We start from the raw sequence: 6000 nt of genomic DNA, 5'->3' as shown, positions 1-6000 counted from the left end.
ATGCTCCTAGCACTGCCGCTGCTGGTTCTGATCGATAGGAAAGCAGAGATTAACCCCCCCTCCTTACGCAGACTTGGACTGGCCTATAGGACAACAGGGAAATGCCGGAAGTGCCAGCCCATCATTCTAGGATGGGACAGGTTTATTTTTTTGACCCAGTTTCATAAGTTACTACACTGGTTTTACCCAATGTTACTAAGAAAATATATTTGTTTTCAAATGCATTATTTCTAACATATTTTACCAAAAACAACCCTGTGGATGGGACTCAAACAGTCTGCTCTGGATAGTAACGAATTGTAATGCGTGATTATGGGCCGCTTTTTCATTGGTGCTTGGATGGATTTTATGCCCCAGTCCGACCCTGGTTGCCCCATACATTTGTGGTTCTTCTATATCAGGATAGCAGCAATACATTGACCCTTAACAGCCTCCTGATCTCCTCGGCTTATACTGGCTGCAGAAACGTGTGCCAGCAGCAACATCAGTGCAGCCCCGGAGGCCTTTTCCCACTTTGCATTCTGCAGACTTGCAGTACGTGGCCATCAGGTGATGCACTGGGGTGTTGAGAGTTTGGGACCTCTCGTTTTTTGTTGTATCACTGGAGGTTGATCACAGTTGAAGAGGGGGAGCAATGGCTGGCATGCTGGCTTTCCCTCATAGTCAACAGACTCGGCAGGTTATGAGCTAGTGATGTGCACGTCAGCCATTTTGAGGTTGACAGGACATTGTCACAAGCTCGGGTCTCCAGGGATTGCAGGTTATTGGCACAGCTCACCATGGTTGAGGGATGGTAGACTCTTTAACGGTGGCTGTTCGGTGTGGCAGAGTGGCACAGTGGCATCCTGGCACTAGCACAAGTGGATTTGGCTTCAGGTCGTTTATTTGCCTGGGTAGACTCCAAAAATGTTCCACGTTCTGGTACAAAATCATGAGGTTGTGTGGGACTCAGAATGTGTGTACTACAGACAGGTTGGGCTACCATTGCCTGGTGATATGTCCATGTCTCTCTCATTATTTCCCCAAATCGGTTTGGGGCGCAACCTATAGGTCTCATGAGCTTCCTATGATATCCATATGTCGGCTGCATGAAAGGGATTGTCCATCTATAAAGCCTCTGGCCAAAAGAAGGCATGAGGAGAGGTGTGGTCAGTTCATTTGTGATCTCTGGTGCTGAGGGTCACCTAATGGCTGGCAGGTGGCCTGGATGAAGCTGGAGGTGAAGCCAGAGCGAGGAGTGGCGAGGTTCTCCATGATGCTCTCTGACTTGCAGGAGGGGAGCTGACCAATTGGCTTGTGCATTTGTTTTTGCACTCCACCAATGCACCCCTGGCATCTCGCTTCCAATTTCACCAAAAGGACAGCCTTTCTGCATTCCTCCTCTATGAAGCTGGTGCAGCTTTGAGCACGCCTAACAGGAGAGGGGAATCAAAGCGTTCCCAGTGCGTTGATCTCACACTAATATCATTCATATTTATCTATCATCAGCAGATGAGATGCTTCTGCTGCCACCAGAATCTCATACTCCTAGAAGGTTCATTGGCACCTAGCAGTCTGCTTGATTCAAACGTGGGCCTATTAAAAGCAGTTTTCTGATGATCCAGGCTGCCTCTGCATAGCTTTGCAAAGCCATTTCTCTTCTTAGACCTGGGGGCTGGTGTACCCCATGATTGGCAAAAAGGGTTACCAAATGCTGGTCGTAGGGCACCAAATCCCCCCTCCTGCCAACAGGCGTCGGACACTCGGCTCCTAAAAGGGGGCCCGGCCATCTTGAAATACTTTGAAGCACAAAGATCCTTCACCTTTTGAATGTGGCAGGGCTTCATTGGTCAGTCCTCTGGTGTGTGACACTCTCTCTGCACTGTACAGATGCATCCCATTGCCCAGGCCTCCATCTGCATCCAACTGCCACAGCTTGTCATATCCCCAAGGACTGGCTCTGGGCCATCCAAAACTACCAAAGGTTCCTTCCTCAGAAGGACAGGTTGCTCTCTAGGTCCTGCAGGCACCCTGGCAGTAGAAGCGCCCTCCCACCCAATACATATTAGTCCACCAACAGCCCTTCCACCTCAGGAGCACACGCTTTAGCAGACTCTTGGGTCGTGGTGTGTGACCAGCCACACCTGACACCAAGCCCTCATCACCTTCCTTCACTATCTTAATCTTAGGAGCCAACACTGTGGCTCTCCAGAGACTTCAGTCTCATATCTTCTCTCGCCCAGGCTCTTTTTACCCATACAAACAAGCAGGGAGCATCTCCAACTATTTAGTCCATAACCTTAGGGATGAGATGAAAACCTCTGAGGGGGCCTCAGAGGGCTTGATGGACATATTGGACATAGGCTTGATGGACTTATTGGTGGCCAGGATCTTATCTGTGCACTTTTGATCACCTCTGTGCTAGTTTAATTCATCACAGTACGATAACCCTTCTGAGCTGAGTCTGTGTTGAAGCCTCCACCTACGAATACACAGTACTTGACTCCTCGCCATGCTGGTTTTACAGTGCCCTGTGTTGATGTCACTGAAGGTGGAAGATGCATTTGGTGGTCAACAACATGGAGGAAGCACAATGAGATGGAGGACTCCTTTGATAATGGTATAGCCAAGACCCGGTGCAGTTCAGGGTCCTAGAGGTGGTGGTGCAGCAACAAGGTGGTTTCCAAAGAGACACACAGGTGTGACAGTATTTGAGAAACAGGTGATGGCACTGAGGAGCATAAGGGCTTGATCTCTTTGATGAACAAGTGGTCTGTTCAGGGGGATAGAGTACAAGCAGGGATATTGGTGTACCAGTACACCAGAGCCATGTGACTCACTGCTGTGTGGACTCAGGGAATGTGGTGGTCTTTGAGGTTGGTCACTGGCACAGGTTAGTGAAAGTGCCTAGGGATTAGTCTCTGGGGGTAGCCAGCCAAGCTCTCATATGAATAGTTTTCCACAACATACTGCTCAAGGTTTCAAAGCTGCTAGGGTGGGGTAGTCAGTATGTGATCCCAGCAAGATGAGATCACCCACACTCAGCATGGGCCATGGATTTTTCACTGCTGGCCCTCTGCTTTGATCCGTGATGTGGACATGCAGGGCTCTCTCCTTAAGAGTCCACGCCATTGGACTAGTCATTGAGGAGTGCTCATTGGCAGGGACAGGTCTTGCATCTTGGCACCAGGCTCTTAATTTGGTACACGATTTCTTGTTCCATTGGTATGCAGGCAGACACTGGTTCCAAGGTCCAGATTTCATGTCCCAGCCTAGCCCTATTGGAAAGGAAAGGAGCACTTCAGCAGAAACCCAATCTAGAAAGCCAATATTCCCAGGACCGCATGGATGTCATGTGAACGTCAAAGTACTAGTATGAGGAATTCAACCATCAGGACGGTTTATATGAGCTTGCCTGGGCTTTTTTTAAATGTTTAATTAAATGGAATGATGGTAGACAAACCTCAGGAAAATGTGTAGGGCTAATCCACACACATTTTCCTATGCTCATAGCATGACAAATGCATTGACCCATGTACTCTTGGCGGACACTGCCTACAGGGATACAACAGCAGGAGTATACAATGCATCTGCAGAAGGGAGAGGACCAAACCTTACCCCTGCCATGTCCATCCTGATTAACAAAGGCGCCATGAATCCGTCCTGCTCTTTTGTTGGGCTCTGCAGCTGGTGGCAGCGATTATCATACAAATAGAATGCACTTCAAACAGGCCCACATGGGCCTGGCTGCAGAGCTTAACAAAGGCGACAGGAAACCCTGAATGTATCGATGACAGTGAACTGTCATGTCTGGGACTGCGTGTTTACAGTAGTCCACTACAGAGGGTGACCCCATTCATAAGGTACGAGAATGTGGTTTGCAGGAGCCAGAGAGTCTGGTCTCGCCACAGCTTCAAGGGAGACCTGCCACTTTAATCAGGAAACACAGAAAGCTCCATTAACTAGAGAGACCCTTTGATCCACAACAGACAGGAAGATGGGTGGGACTTAGAATCATATGTTTTATCCCCTTTAACTTTTCTGTTGCAAAGCACTCTGGTTATGGCCTCATGGAGATTTCAAGTGGGGACCCAGGATTAGTTCATTATGGTAGGCTTAGCCTACACCAATCACTGTGGCCCATTTGGCTTTAAAAGAGCGTGGAGTGCCTCTTTTGGCAGATCATCTGAAGGTTTCACCAGCTGCAGAAGAAAGACCTCATCACTGGACGCTGGCTGAAGGTACAGTCTGCTTTACATCTTCTGCCAGTGAAGGAAGGCCAGGACCTCCAAGAGGGAAGCAATATCCCTCCCCTAAAAATCTCCCAGGCAACAAAGGGAGATACCAAACCTGAATCTTGATGATAATTGTGTTTATAATTATCTTTATGATTATTTGCAGGCCCTGTAAAGCAATATACCCCTGATGAAGAGAAATACTTCCCGAAACGCATTGGGTTTAGTATTACTTGTTGTTTTTGAAAATTAAAAATACATATATGGATCAAATATATCTTTGACTATTGAATAATAAAATTATGCTTTTTTTAAAATTACCTTGTCCTAGATACTGACCATAATATAGATTTCACGATTGAATTAACCTAGAGATATAAATGAAAATATATGGCTCAGCCAAGCCACAGGATGCGAGTTCCCATAGTTGGTAACTTTTGTTTTCCTTTAGTATTCTGCCATTAAAGCCAGATGGAGACAAAGCACACCTTTTATGGTCATGGTGTACTTGTAGAAGGTTGTCCATCTTAGCCACTTTTTATGCCAACATTGGGGTGGGGGGGGAACACAGTTTCTTTGTTGGGGCCACCCAGTTTGAAGTGATGTAGAAATTTGGCATCAATGACCATGAGGGTAAGAGGGGATGATTCGTCCCTGCCAGGGATTCAAACTCACAGAGGTCAGGCTCTACACTTGTCAGAGGAGAGAGTTTAGCATGTGAACTATCCCCAGAATAGTCACATCCCCCTAGGGTGGGACCTCCATCTTGCTGAAAGAGCACTGCAGACAGGGCTGCACTTAAAAGGACTTAGCCACTCATGGCTAGTTTGGTGAAATTACATGTGGTAATTGTGCCAAACTCTTTCGGTCATATCGCCAGTCATTTTGGCAGTAAATGTGCTACATTACGAATGGTCAAAGATAACTGGGCATCAATACGAGTATGGCGGTGCGTGAAATAAGTGGTGGTAACAGAATTACTGTCACTTTTCCTGCTCTGCCATACTACGGGTTTGGTCCCGGAGTAGGGGATTTACCTCCAGCATCATGTGGGGGTAAATTCTCCGATCTTCCGTTGAGAAATCGGCAAAATTGGCAGAATTACTGCAGCTGTAATCCTGCCGCTGGTAATTCCGCCAAAAAAGCCCCATAGAGTCCAATGGAAAAAATGGGGATTTACTCCACCACAACCACTTGTAAACCTGCGCTTATTCTGCTGGACCAAGTGGCAGTAATGGTAATTCTGTTTGGTAGTATTCCAGCAGATTTACTTCTGGAATACCGCACAACTTTTAATAAGAACCTGTGCGTTATTCCCCATTATGAAGTCCCATTGGACTCCATTAGGTTTTGGGGGACTTACTGCCAGTAGTAATTGCACCGGCAGCAAACCGGTCATTTTCATGGGGGAAATATTTCCATCAAAGTTGGAATATGGGGGTGCTGTGAAAAGGGCAGAACATTCTTTATTGGCATTCGCTGTTACTGCTACAGCAACGCTGCTAATGAGGTCCTAAGTGCTCCTACTCGAGCGTGTTCCAGAACACTGAGCCGTGCACGCGACCTTCAACAGGTCCCTTTGTACTTATTAGGCATTGCAGGCTTTAAAACCACTGGGAACATGAAGCAGTGTAGTACCACATCAGGGGAGAGGCTGGGAGAATTACAATGCCTGGCCAAATATGGGGTTAGCAACCGGGTAGACAGGCCCGTGTCCTCAGGCAAGGTCAGCCAGCAATGAGACAAAACGAAAACGACAGCAGTGTGACAGTATGGAGAAACGTAT

Source organism: Ambystoma mexicanum, chromosome 10, assembly GCF_040938575.1.
Source record: "Ambystoma mexicanum isolate Mex_15411 chromosome 10, UKY_AmexF1_1, whole genome shotgun sequence".
NCBI lineage: Eukaryota > Metazoa > Chordata > Amphibia > Caudata > Ambystomatidae > Ambystoma > Ambystoma mexicanum.
The sequence above is the reverse complement of the archived record's forward strand: the minus strand, read 5'-3'. Positions refer to the sequence as shown.